We start from the raw sequence: 15,035 nt of genomic DNA on the forward strand, positions 1-15,035 counted from the left end.
AGGACTGTGGTGAGAAATCCCTCCCTTTGGCAAGGAGTCACAGAGGAAAAAACAAACAACACACACATACACACAAAAGCCTCCAAACTCCTCCTGCTTCTCTCTCGTGGAAAAAACTGCATTTGTGTGGTTCCTGGGTGCTGTTTTAAGTAATACCTCTCTGGGGCTTTGTTTATGCAAAGCACTGATTTATTACCATGAGGGAGAAAAAGTGTCAGAGGGAGAAGGGCTGGGGGAAGCCAACTTCTAGCACTCTGTCAAAATTATCTTCTTTCCTCATATGAAGCGGGGAGGTGGGAGAGAGAGCTGGAGGACCCCCTGGGAAATGGGGTGGCCTGAGCCTGGAGAACCCAAACCTCACCTCCCTGAATAGTTTCTCTGCTGTGGGAGTACTGGTGGGTCCCGGGGAGGAGGTCCCCACCGAGCACGGGGTCCCACTTGCACCCCAAGGTTCTGCTTGGGGGGGGGGGGTGGCTAGAGTAGAGCAGTGCCAGGGTGGGGGGTAGCACTTCCTCTACGATGTGGATTCCCCAAAACCCACGGGATCTTTGGCAAAGGAGGGCAGAGATGCCGAGGAGCTGGGTGAAGGGGCCCTGCTGGCACCCGGTGCCACCAACGGGTGGCTGCTCACCACGAGAGGGTGCCTTGCGCCCATGGGAGAGGGACCCGCGTGCTCCCCTCTGCTCTTGGGGCACAGAACCAGTCCCACCAGCCCTGGGGCTTCAGAGCGGTGCAAAAACCCACATGGCCAAGGGAAAATGAGCTGCTTTTGGGTGTCTGCTTCCTGATGGCTGGAGAGCACCATGTACAGGGACAAGCAGACAGTCCCTACCTGCAGCTGGCAAAACAAGCATCCTTTTTTCCAATCTTTTTTTCTCCACTTTTGCTATTCCGATCCCCAGATTTGCTGGGTTTAGGGTCAAGATGCAATGCCAAGCCCTGCTACCCACCTCTCAGCCCTAAGAGTTGTGATGGCACTGAAATGTTGACCTTGCTGATAGGAAAGCTCAGCTCAAGAATGCAGCCAGCTCCTCCGCTCACCCCCCTTGAGCCCTATATGCTGCTGATCCCATTTTTCAGGGAACTCCGAACCTGCTGGTGAGCAGCTCCGTCGTTTCCGTTTATTCTGCAGGACTGTGACGCTCGCTTTGTTATAACAACCACCTCCAGCAGCAGCTGCTGCCACTTTTCCCTGTAAAATCGCCTCTGCACAGCGAAGCAGTATGTGGGGCTAGCATCCCCATGTCGTGACCCCCACCAGAGGCAGCAAAACGCCCACTCCACACACTGCCTTGGTCCATTCCCACAGAAATAAGCTTCCAGTGAGCTTTTTCCCAAGCAATGAGCATTGCCCAAGACTTGGCAGCTTATCTAGATACAGTGAATAAGACAAGCAAAGCTGGCAAATCTAAACTGAAAAGGCCAATTATGGAGGTTTCAGCTATTAGAGGCATGCACGTCTTGAGGACTTTGTCTTGCAGCCGAAGCCCTGAGCCAGCTCTGCTCTAACAAGGTGCTGGAATGGGGTTCCCAGCCCAAAGGGATTGTTTCTGCGCTTAAAAACACAACTGAAGTGTGAATTCACATGATTGACTTTTGCGCTTCATTTATACGAGGTGTTTACCCATTAAACATATATTTATAGCTTACATGGAAGCATGCGGCATCTTTCCTAGTGTCCCCAAAACTGCATGGGACGCTGGGTCAGCCCATGCCAAGCCCATCCAGCTGGTACCACCACAGAGCATCACCACATCTCCAGCCTTCATCCTGCTGCAAGAGAAATCCCAGCCCACAGACACTAATTTAGCTCCTGTAGGCACAGCTCTCTTCCTTCAACATGGCTTGTAAATGATGGACCTCTGACAACAGATGGTGCAACAGAGGTGAGAAAAGGAGACGGGCACAAGAAAATAGGGCTCTTGCCTCTTTTTGAGGCTTCTCTGCTGCATTTTAGTTCTTCCAGTGCTACAGCCTTGGCAAGAAGTTTTTCGGCCTGCAAATGAGTGCACAGAAGGAAAGTGATTTATGGTGCTGAGAAGGGGAGGGGAGCTTGGTTTCAAATTCGTGGTGCTTTGTTAGGCGTTACCGCCGACGCTCAGTGCCTGGCAGGAGAAATCACACATTGATGGGGTTTGGTTCATTTTACACGGCTCCTGGGGCCGCCTTTCCTCCTTGGCCTTTGAAACAAGTTCCCAGTGCCAGAGGAGCGCGTGGGCCCGGCCAAGACATCGGCTGCCGCCGGCCGGCGCGGGGCTGCTTTTCATCGCCGCAGTGATGGATGGCAGCAGCAAACCACGAGGTCGGTCCCTTGCCCAGCTGGGAAGGCCACCACGGATCTGGGGAGACACCAGCAGCAGGGTGTTAATGGCAACCCCAGCTCAGAGGCCTTGGGTCCACTTGGCGGTGTGAGGTCTTCTCGTGCCGCAGCCATGTGGCGCCTCGTACCTCTCCCTGCAGGGTGTCCCTGACCTGCAGGGCCCAAGCTCTACAGCTCCTTCGTCCTTCAGGAGATGAAGATCCCCTCTCCCTCATCCATAAGCTGCTGACTGATACACACCCCTCAAGCACATTTCTCATGGGCAGGCCAAATTTACTGCATCTTAGGAGCTGAGGCAGGTCCCTCTTCACTCCCGAGGGATGCTCACCTCGCTTGCAGAACATCGGAGCCCTCAAGAGCTATGTTACTTCTGCTGGAAAGGAGACTTGGTCAAACTCTTTCACCATGACCACAGCTTTTCTCTTTTCCTGCATCAAACACCTTATTTCTTTCCACCAGGCCTGGGCTGTTGCTTTCATGGGGTGAGGCCCACACTGCCTTTCTGTCTTTCTGCTTTTCTATCCAGCAGGAACCGAAATCTGAAGTCCACATATCAGTGTTCCTCCATGGTTTTCCCAATCTATTCTTCTCAATGATCCTTTGCCCACTGGGCTTTAAAAGGCACCAGTGCCTTCACACACAGGCACGTACACAACTCAGCAGGAAAGATCACGCTGACCTCTAGAAAAAAGCTTTTGCTAAAAGAGGAGATCCTGTTCTTTATTCTCTCTGAGGGAGCAGTCTCCATCCCAGCTTGGAAGATGGTCCCTTGAAGGTGCAGTGGGATGGTCCCTGCTAGAGGAAGCTCAACCAGCAGATCTTTCTTAAAGGTGGTCATTTCGTTCCCAGCAATCTCCCCTACGAGGACTCAGCGACTCAGTTGTTCCCCCAGATCCAAAGATGTGGATCCAGAAGACTCAGCAGCTTCCCAACCCCCTTGGTGGGTTTCATGTGATCCAACAGCAAGAGCAAAGCCTGTAGACTTGCCTCTACACAGCCCCCAGCCTGGGACACTGCATTAAACCACAAGTTGGAGAAGGGGCCGGACATCAGCAACTGGCTGGGGGGTATGGCTCAGCCACCTTCTGAGCCCCGCACACTCCCAGCAGAAAAGATGTGGCCACAAAACCCTCCTTGCTCCTCACCTGAAGCTACAGCCCGTGCCCTGGCTCGTCGCAGTGACAGCATCTTGCTGCAGACCTCAGCAGCGGGAGGAGACGCGGAGATGGACAGGCGCTGCGGGAGACACATCATGTTGGGAAGCCCTCAGGAGGCTCTGCAAGAGAGAGGAAGGAACAAAAGCAGGATTAGGGCTCTGCTTAAGGCTCACAAAGCAAGCAGTCCTCGAGGTTATCACCCAAAACGTGCTGGGTCTCCTGCTTTGTGGGTGGTGCAGTTGCAAAAGCAGGCTTAGGAACGGAGCAAAAGGCAGTCCCTGTATTTATTCAGGAACATTGCACAGCTCAAAACCAAACTTCCTGGAGCTGCATGACCCCCAGTTTTCTTGCTACACCTGAGTACCAGGGCAATGCAAGCCGCTGCAAAAACAAACGTAAAGCCCCCAGGCTCCAAGAAGGTTTTAGACTTGCAAGTACAAGCATTGCTCTGGGAACACGGATTAAGAACCACCGCTCCCAGACCCAGTGCCCGGGGCTGCAGGCCAGCATGCCCCGTGCAACCCCTGCAGACCCAGGGCTGATGGTATGGGGTGGGGAGGACAGTCCTCCTCTGATGGGGATGGGTGGGAGAGCAGAAATCCCCCCCCTGCCCTGCAGCCGGTGCACACCAGTTGTTTCACTGGAAATTACAGACCGTGACAGGCTGGGTTTAATTTGCCAGCAATGTATGCTTGATCCGGAGCAGAAATACTGGTCGGAGGGAGGTGGATGGCCATACCTGAAGAACAGGCTCGGCTGACGTGAGCACCCCGACGGTGCCCACCCTGCGGACACCGCCCGGGGACTGGGAGCGAGGCCAAGGCTGGGTGAAGGAGGAGGTGGCAGGAGCTGAGGTGCCAGCACCAAGGCATCCCTCCCTTCCAAGGGCTGGCTGCCCCAGTCTGCTGCCCCAAAGCAGAGGACATTCATCCGTGCTGGTGAATGGCTGATGTGCACGGAGCAGCTCCGCTCTGCTCTCCATCCCTTACACAAACCCGGTCAGTCGGGCAGGACACCTGCAGGGCAGTGGCAGAAGTCAGGTGCCTTATGCTGCAGGTCTTCAGCAGCCCCTTTTTTTTTTTTCCTCTGCCTCCTCTGTTTCGAGGAGCCTGGTTTACAATTGGGCCCCTTGGGTTTCCCCACCAGCTGAGTCCCTGCTGGAATATACCAAAGGCTCGTTGGTCAGACCGGAGAAGACCCGCTGCATGGGTTATTTTGGTGGGTACAGCGGGGCCAGCAACCTCTTCCACCTCTTCTTTCCCTGTAGCAGCTTTCTGGGGTGCCATTCTGCAGGCTTCAGGGCTTTTTGCTCAGCATTTTCCAGAGAAGCAGCGCTGATGGTTGGCAAAAGGAGGTGAGAGATGGGAATTAAGATATTTCACCCTCCAGCTTCTGCCATTTGCATGGCCATGGCTGAACAAACTCACCATGAATGCTGCCTTGCTATATATAAGAGTAAAAGCAAGGATGAAAGGTGATGTGCATCACTCAGAGCAATGTGGGTGCTGCAAATCACAGGGGCCAGCACCCAGCAGGGCTGTGCCATGTGGGTATCCATGTCCTTCGCACCCTCTGGGCACCGCTGCAAAGCCCTCCTGGCACTCTCTGAGTACAGTTCTCAAAATAACCAGGTGTTTGTAGTCGGGCCAGGGCCCTGGCCTTCACTGCAGGATGCGTTCAGCAAGCCCAGAACAAAGAGACAGTCCCTGCCTCAAAGGATTTACAATCTGAAGCATCAGTATCCTGTAGTAAAAGCAATTATACGAGGCAGACAAGGATCTGTGCCATTCAAAGCAGGATTGCATTTCCTTGAAATTGCTTCAAGTGAATACGATGAGATTGTCTGATTTACCTCTGCCCGCTGCCAATAAACTTCATAGTCACTAAAAATGTCAGGAACTGTGCCCCTAAGCAAGGCTTCTGCAGCCAAGAAAGGTAGAGCCCAATATTTTTGTAAAATTCCTAAAACCTGCTTCTTCCATGGACCCACGGACCCAGAAGAGGCAGACAGATGCAGGTTAGCTTTGGAGACTCTCCTGGGCCTTGAGGTTGGTTGGGCAGGGCAATCCTGCTATTTCACACTGAAAAGACACTGTTGAGCAGCAACACTGCCAGCTAACACCCGCTGGTGCTCACAGGGACGTGGTTAAACCTGGGAGCACGTCTATGGGGATGCCATCCTGATGGGCAAGGGGAAGCAGTGGGACTGAGCCAGACCTGGAGGAACCCCCAAGCAGAACGACATCCCACATGCAGCTGCACAGCCCAGCACAGGGAGGAAGCAGGTGACACACGGGTTTCTGCAGGGCCTCTGGGACACAGCCACATGCTCTGTCTGGCCCTGAGGCTGACTTTCCTGTCTGCCTCTCCTTGCTTCATCCCAGCATCATCCGTCTCAACAAGGGCTCTCAAGTGCAGTCCAGAAGCAGCAGTCCCTCCAGATGAAGGGCTAAGGGAGCCAATGGAGGGCCAAGCTTCAGCCTCCTCCTCCTGTTGTGAAGATACCCCTGGCCATCACGTAAAAATGCCTGGTGCTCAACCCAGCACATCAGGCTGCTGCCTGGACATGCTGCTGTGGGATGGATGCAGCGGCGATTTTGCAATCATGCACTGCCTGCAGGGCAGCCCTGCTGCTCTGTTCAATGCTGAGATGCAAAGCTTGCTAAAAACATTGTCTCAAAGAAGCAAGAAATTCATCTTCCCTTTGCTCCTGAGCTGGGGCATCGATACCGATATTTCCAGTCAAGCCACCAGGGAACAGAAGATGGAAAAGACAGACCTGCTGCTAGGGCTGCCATTGCTATCATCATGGTTTTCCCCCTAAAATAGAGAAAAAACCTTTTTGCCCTATCTTTCTTCCCCCTTTTTTCTTTTTTTTTTTTTTTTTTTTTTGCCTTTTTTGCAGGAGAGATGCAGACTGAGGGTGGCAACAAGACTCCTGGCTCAGGAATGAACCTGGGATCCCTCAGCTGTGTCCTGTGAAAATTTGAGTTCATAGAGAAAAAGCAGTACCACTTCCCTACTGAAAAAGAGCATCCAAAAACACTCGGAGAAGAAATTTTCCCTTGATCCTGGTGAGATCCATGTGCCCATACCCGTCATGTCCCACTAGAAATCGTCACCTTCCCAAAGGGCTGATGGTTGTTGGGAATGTTAACATTTTACCTTGGAAATTTTTTAGTTAGCTGCTCTACCCCTTCTAGAAGACCTCAGAGTGCTCATGTAGCCACCATTTGAATGAAAATTTTAAAATAAATAAGTTAATTAAGTACACAAAAGCTGTAAGAGCATTATCCCATTACCTGGAAGGAGATAGTCCAATGCTGTGTGATGATCACAGCTCTGATTAGATCCCTCCTGAAGTCATGGTAAGGACAGTTAAAGCAGTTTCCCTCTGGAAAATATCATATTCAATAAAAAGAGGATAAAAGGGTGAATTCAACACATCTTATTCCTAACATGTGGCCACAAGACTGTCCTCATACCACTGCAGGTCCTGAAGCTCCAGGCACTGTTAAACACGGCGTGACAGGCACACATCAGAGAAGCTGAAAATGGTTCAGTCTCCACTAAATATTTTTATTATACTATATACCAACTTATTTAACACTAATGGCAATAAAAGCACCAAACAAGTTGCATAATCATCTCACTTGCACTTTCAGCTGCTTGGAAGTTTCATAAAATCTCCTTGTTTGGTTCAAAACCTTACAAATTTCCCTCTGCCAGAGAGAGAGAGTGTGTGTATGTGTGTGCATGTGGTTTGGCCATTACAGTGTTAGGACTGATGCACTAAATAAAACAGCTTGAATTTCAATAAGAGGCAAACCAAAACAAACTAATAAAACCTGTTCTCCTCACGCTGGATGTAAGCAAAGGCAGCGCCGCAGCAGTCATGAGTAAGAGGCTGGGATTTGGCAGTCACCAGCCCTGCTGACATGTGTTTTGCAGAGCTCTGCTGGAAATTGGTTTTGACAAACCCACTCGTGCATGTCCAAATCAGTTCAAATCTTTTCACTCCCCTCCTCCTCTGGAGACATCCTTTCCTCCTTCTCCTTTGTCCCGAAAGGAGACAGGATCCTTCTCAGGGGGCTTTGCCATTGACCTGTGGTCCCATTCCCTGGTGCAGAGGCTTTTTGGCTTCCTCCTGCTCCTGCCTAAAATAAGATCACTGCATTCACACACCAAAGTAGCTTTCCCAGGACAGACCGTGGCCACATGCACCTCACGTCCCCACATGAAGCACCTTGGTGGGGTGATTCTTCTCACGGGGCTTCGACATTTGTATTTCACAGCTAAAAGACTAAAACTGAGACAAGGGCTCAGCCACACTTGGTGCTGGACACAGGGAGGGGCGACTACGCTGCTGGCAGCTCATGCTCATGCCCTATCTCAGGCAGAGATAGGATATGGGTGTCCCCAGGGAGGGATGAAATCCACAATGTCCCTGGTACAAAAAGTGCTGCAAACTTGCTGTTTGGAGGGGTTGGAATGAGAACAGCAAGAACGCTTTTCATTATAGGATCCTGTCCTAACTCTGAATGTGCAGTAGACAAGGCTCGGTTTGGGTTGGCCATTTCAGCATTAGCCATTTCAACTCAAAATCTATTTGTTTTCCTTGGAACGTGCAAGTCAAACTGGAACAATGGCTGGAACTGATATTTTGCAAGGAAAGATTTTGTTTCATCTTGAAAGTCTGAAACACCTTGAAATACTTTCCGATGGAAATGACATTTTGTTTCTGCTGATGCACATCGGAATCACCCCATCACAATTTCCATCCCCTCCTGGCTGCTCCCACTTGGGCAGCAGGGACCCGAAGAGCCACCAAACACCGTCACAGTGTGGAGCAGGAGGGACGCATCCGGCTGCCACATCTGGATGACAAGGAGCAATCCAAGCTGGCACCACTGGCACAACTCACAAAAGCACCCTTTTTAACAGGTAAAACAGAGGCGTGCAGGGCATTCCAGCAGGATCCATTTCATTCTGTACGAGCAAATTGTGAAAGGAGCTATGAGACCTCAAGAGAAGGAGAGCAAACAAAGGTACTAGAAGACAGAAATACTTTCCTATCAGTTTTTTCACAAAGAAGTGGGGAGGAAAAAACAAATAAAACAAAAGCAGTAAAAGATAATAATTTAAAAAATCCCAGCCCTGCTGTGCTCAGATTTCATATACCTGAAGAGCCTGAGAAACTTCAAACCACTCCCATACCAAATCCAGATAAACAGCTCTGTTCTTGGAAAGTTTAATTTGAAGAAAAAAGTTGAGGTTGACCGAAACATTTCCCTTTCCCAATTTCAAAACATTTCCTTTAGATCACGGCTTTTAGTGCTATGGGATTAGCTCACAGTCCTAAACAATCATTTCAGTGAAAAGTTAGCTGCCACTGTTAATAATTAAAAATAAGCTTTCGCAAACAGGATCTTTTACTTCCTGTTCTCCTTCATTTTATGGGGACAAACTAAAGGGTCCCCAGAGGTGCCTCTTGACACTTGGGTGTCTATCTGCTAAAGGGTCCAAAACCAGCCTGTTCATGCAGCCGGCACTTTCCTCCCTTTAGGGACCACTTCACCTGAATTAGACGTGACTTTGCTGCAGGTGAGCATCAGAGGCAGACCATAGACTTCTGAGCATGGTGTGACACTGTGCAGAGAAGATCAGAGCTGGGGGTGTGAACCTTGGTGTGCTGCCATCCTCGGCACAGCAGCAAAGACCCATGGCACAGCTGGGTTTCTTTTCCAGCTTTGGTTTTCCTTTTCTAACTGCACAACTGAGGTTTTGGCCAGCATTTAAAGTTCTCGGTACTCCCGAGAAGCAGCTGCTCTGAGTCTTTCCCAAAGACCATGAATACTGCCACACTCTTAAACTGCTCCAAGAAGCCTGTTGGAAAACACAGTTTTGCTCTCAGACCATCCCACGTGTTGTGGACCACTGTCCTCACCACTGCTGGAGGCATCGACTGCCAGAGCAAGCGTTCAGACCAAGCCCAAACACACTTCTCTGCCTCCGGGGTTTCAGCACTACCAGGCAAGCCTAGGTTTACCTCAAATCAAGGAACTTGATTATTTATAGCTCCCCCAGGAAGAGCAGTGATCAATTGACACACAAACAAGGAAGCAGAGCATCAAGAAATAAATACATCCTGTGAAGAGCTGTCAGCTCTGATGATGTTCACAGCATGCCTTTACACTTCACTGGTGCGTGCTTCAGAGCCATCCCATCCAACAACAGACAGACTTCTCAGCCAAGTATGCCTCTGCCCCTCAGCTGATTAACTTGCACCCAAAAAATGAGACATTAACAAGGAAAGCAGTTGTGACAGCCATGATGGTCCACTCCGACCAAAAAGAAACCCTTAGCCCAAGATAAACATTGAGTTCTTGATGAGGCTGGAATTTCTTACCTTAAACATTCACTGTTTTGAATCGTGGATGTTGTTTACCTAGTCTGCATCTGACAACTATATTTTACGTTAGCTAAAGGACCTGACGTTAGGTTTCAACCCCAGAGCAAAAGACATGACTGAGCTCCACCAGCAGGAGCCACGCTGGCTGGCTGTACAGAGGCCCCACTTCACCTCTGGCATCCCAAAACCAAGCCAATGGCATGAGGAAGCATAAGGGGGAGGTATGCTGAAACATGCAAAGGGCGTGATGGACAGAACAACAGCGGTCCACTAAAGCTCACCCAAGAGCAATAATTTCAGGAGTGGCTGACAGCTCAGGGAACAAGCTACCTATTCGCCCTCTTCAGGAGATGCTGCTGGTCTCTAGTGAAGAAAATCCCCAAAAATCCCTGCTGGAAGTTGGAGCAGCCTACCATGTGGGTGGGATGGCAGAGGCTGCACACGGGGTTGATGGCTGGCAGTTTGGAACACATTGTCCTGCAGTTCCTTTCTTCAGATCTCCTTGAAGACCTGATTTAAGGTCTTTAAGAGTAGCCTCATCTAGCAGGGTTGGTCAATGCCAAGGAAATCTCCGATACAAACGACGAAAACCTGCATGGCCACTAATGTACTTGCACTACCTTTGGTATTACATCAGTGAGGGATGTCAAAGCCATCCCTTTCTGACAGCTGTCCTCCTTTCAGCAAGGAACCACCGAAGTCCTGCCCTGATTCGGCACAGACCCCCTCTTCTGGGACACCTGAGGGACGAGCAGAAAACCCACACCCGCGTGCTCCCCTAAGAGCCATGAAAGGAAAAGCTCTGACTCACGCCGAAAGGCATGTTATTCTTGCGAGGGCATTAATTTCAGCTAGGGATCGTTTCCTCAATGCCTGTTCCTGTTGTTTGACCCCTGGCTTCACTTTTCTTTCTTTAGGGAGGACAGTTTTCGTTCAGGTCACACCAATAAGAAATGCTAAGCCAGTTCTGGGAACCGCTTCCTGAAATGCGTCTGCTTGTGTTATCTGTGTGTCAACACTCTTTTGAAAGGGTGTCTTGACTGGAAACACTCACCACAGCTAAATGGGAAGAGAAGCAGGTCATCCTGCTCCTGTGCCTTCCCACTCCTTTGGGAAACCATGGTAAGAAACAAAAGCGTGTCCCTCACAGAAATGGTGCCTGCAGGGGGATGGGGCCTTTCCGGCACGAGGTCTCCATCACGCAGCGGCGCATCTCGCCATGGCACCAAACACTGGACAACACCTTTCCTCAAGTGACTTCTTGGCTACTGGCTCCTGCTTTAAAATAGGAGACAATGAGACAAAAATAGCAGTTTAAATTTAGGTGGGATAGACTGAAAGGCACCATCGGCACTTTGCCTTCGGGCAACAGCACACTGCGCGGAGCCAGGAGGAAGCAAACAAAACAGGAGAGTCAGCGGCCAGGCCAGCTGTGGGACGCAGTTGCTGAGATGGCGGCCAAGGAAAGAAGATATGATGATGTCTGTCCCTTGGAGACTCTCTGGACAATGACTGACTCATAGCTTACAGGCGGTATCTCTGGGCTTCAGCAGTCTCCTATGCTAGCCCGGGCAGTTGTAACATAGCTGCAATAGGCGGAGTCCAGCAACAATTCCTCTCTCTCATGACTCAGACTGCAAGACTTATCTCCTCCCATCCCTAGAGGCCTTGCATTTGGGGTCTCCCAGGGACCCAAGCAGCCCTCTGTGATGTCTTCAGCTGCCTACAGGACGTCAAAGGCACGAGGAGACCCCTCTCCTTTCCCAAACCCGCCGGGAGATTCGTTCTCAAAGGGCCAAGTCTGGAGATGAAAGAAGCAGCAGCGGCAGGAGAAGAAGATAAATTAAGACAGCCAGTCCCCATCTGCTTCCACAAATGGCAGCAGACACCTCATTTGGTCCATTCAGGTGGTGGGGAGCAGGTTCCTAACTCACCCAGAGATTAACTACAGAAAAAATTAATTCCTGCAGAGGTTGCTGGCATGGGCTGCTGCTGAGGAGAAGCGAGCTCAGATCAGTGTTTCTGCTGAAAGAGAGGGGAAGGTGTCCGCTCTTCCAGGCCCCTGAAGCAGCAGCTGGCCCTCGCACATGCACAGTCTGAGCTCTGGCTGGGTCTCAGGCACCTGCTTCTCTGGTCATACCCGCAAGGGAGGGCTGTGCAGGCGAGCCAAGGGCCAGAGCACACAATGCCATAAAAACAGCAGCTCCTCTCCTGCTTTTGTTATTTCTACTGCCTGTCAAACAATCTCTGTGCCTTTTCAGAGCAGCGATGGAGCCAAGTGGTCAGCACTGACCCTGACTCACTCCTGGCCTGCTGCAAGCCCCACGCCTTTCACGCAAACGCGCCTGGCCCTCAGTGCCTGCCCTGCTCTACACACAGGGCCGAGCACCAGCACCAACCCCTGCTCCTGCCAGCAGAAGAGATGCAGGGCTGGGGGGGGACCCAGAACAAGGACCGGGCTGCCAAGAGCTGCAGGACGTGAACGAACAGTTGTCCAAAGCCTGAGTGGTTCTGGTAGGTCATCTTTGGTCAGGCTTGGCACTGCATCTGCCCCTCTAAGAGGTGAGACAAGCCTAAAGTCACCCACAGGACTCACCTTGCTAGCTAGGAAAGCTCTCAGAGAAGAAACAAAGGGCACAATCCAAAACCGGGGATAAACAGGAATTATAGATGTTATAAAAAAAACTCTTTCCATTACATCTGTGAGAAAGAGGAGGAAGGTTACAGCCTGGCATGAACACAACCCATTGCATAAGCCTCTGCGATGGGTGCAGGCAGCAGGTCCCTGACACTGGAGGTGGTGCCACCGGGATGGCTGAAGCAGTTGGGGACAGCCGGTGAGCTTTCCTGATGTTCCAAGGCAGCGGTGCACCCCGTTCTGCCATGTAATGGTTCAGAGCAAAGGATGTTTGGAAAAATAAGCACTACATCCCTGATACAAGAAACTGGGCATCTTCCTCACGGGTCAGCCACAGGAGAGCAGGATTTCATTGATCAGCCCCACAAAAATCAGAGCCACATGCCTCAATGCTTTCCCCAGTGCCAAGTCAATCATCTCGTCCCCGAGCAGCACCGTCGGGTCCTCACTGTGAAAACTCAGATGTTTCTGACCATCTTTTGCAACCCCTGTCCCTGGAAGCCTTACCTGTGCTGCTGGCATCTTCCAGACCCAACAAAGTGCCAAGACAAGGCTTCATTTCAACCTTTCCTTGAGTAATTCCCCTTTTCCCTGGGCCAGGTGATGCCGGGACATTGCCCACATTCTCCAGCATCCTGTAGAGTCTCAGAAGAAAGATAAACAGGACACTTGTCAGGCTCAAAAGAAGGGCGTGTGTGTTCCCCCATCATAAATATTTTGGAAAGATTGACTGGAATGCCAGTAGGTTTCCTTCTGTTGTTTGACCGGGGGATTTCCCCTCATCACTGACGGGGCTTGGAGTGGGACCAGGCAAAGAGGTGCCAGGGTAGTTTACACAGCTGGAGGCATGCGTCTGGGTGTTGTTTTTTTGTCCACAACAAACATTCGTAAGAAGGGTGCTCCTGGGTAAGGGTTTAGCACTCAGGATGAAAGACAGCAGCTGCAACAGGCCATGCTCCAACCAAGCATGCGGTCAGGCCAGAGCGGGCCTGGAGAGGCTTCTTCTGCCCCTAGTTAAATGGGGATTGTGCTGGGCCACAACACGATGGAGAACTGCAGAAAGCAAATAGAAAAGGCAGAACTTGAGGAAACCAAGGTGAGCCCAAATAGTTTGGAAAAAAGCACCCTAGATTCAAAGGGGGAGGGAAGGAAATGGAAACCAGCAGCCCAGAAGTAGGACAAGCGAGGACCGAGGACCTGCCACCATGGTGGCTCCAGAGCTTTCTGCTCCTCCTCCCCAGTGGTGGCCCTGGCCAGAAATGTGACCCTGTACCCTACCTGGCCTGATCCTGGCCGTATCCCACCCAGCTGGTCCAGCACAACGTGAGCAATATGCAGGCCAGACACGGCGCAGGGGACACACAAAGGCCTTCTTCACTCCTGAGGCAGAGACAGAGCGACAGGGACACCACCACACACTTTTGGCTGTTTCACATGCCAGGTGATTACACCCCACTGTTCTTATGTTACTTACGGCTTGAGCTTTGGGGAATTTCAGCTTTTGGGAAGAAAAGCCCACTAACGGCAGGCTGTTATCTGTGCTGGCACTCACTGCTGACCGTGGGCGGGTGGGCCACTTCCCCATCCTCCCTCTATTTACGGAACAGGCCAAGGAGACGCAGGAATACAGCAAGAAATGCCCACGAGCCATCAGTGAGATCCGGGCTTGCCTCTGCAACTAGTGGTAGCCACACTGGCCATGGGCACAGGGGAAGCCTCCCCTGCTGCCTCCCGAAGTGCTGTGACACCACTGCCTCTGAGAAGCAATCTGGAAGCAATCCCAGCCTTTTTTTTTTTTTTTTTTTTTTGAGGGAAAAATGAAAACACATCGTAGAGATAGATTACTTTAAACTCGCTCTAGCCTCCCTTGCCAAGTCTGGAAAGTAATTGCATAGCCCACGCAGTCTGGTGGTCCCTTTCTTTTGCGTAGCGGATGGAAAGGAGCATGATGCGAGTAGGATATTCTCCCAGCTTCATTGTTTTCGAGCCTTCTCAGAAGCTAAGTGAGTTTCCATGCAGCTAATAAAGGGGCAGGTTGGCATCACCTTAATGAAAACTAATTGAATATAATTATTTAGCCTGACGAAAATATTTGTGCTCCACAGGGAACACCCTGCAGTTGGCTATTACGAGGCAGGAAGAAAGAACTTTTTACAGAAACAGGTTTTCACATTGGTTACTCTACTGCTACAGCGCCTCATCAAGACTTTTCCAGCAAAGATGAGATTGGCAAACAGTCAGCTTAACCAATCCCATTCTTGAATTTGTTTTTCTCCTCCATAATAGGGAGCAACTCTCCCCGCCCCCCCCCCCCCCCCCCCCCCAGTTTCATGGGCTTTGGAAATACGTCTGAGAAAACTGAAGAGCAAGGGCTGCAGCCTCCATTCGTGGTCCCCATCCATCGCCCAGGGCTTTGGCAGTGCTGCAACACCTGACACGTGTGTGGTGGGGGACAGGCAGCCAAGTGGAAAGCCAGAGAGGTTATCAGATCCTGGTAGGAAATGCTTC

Source organism: Anas platyrhynchos, chromosome 9 (assembly GCF_047663525.1).
Source record: "Anas platyrhynchos isolate ZD024472 breed Pekin duck chromosome 9, IASCAAS_PekinDuck_T2T, whole genome shotgun sequence".
NCBI classification, from domain to species: Eukaryota; Metazoa; Chordata; class Aves; order Anseriformes; family Anatidae; genus Anas; species Anas platyrhynchos.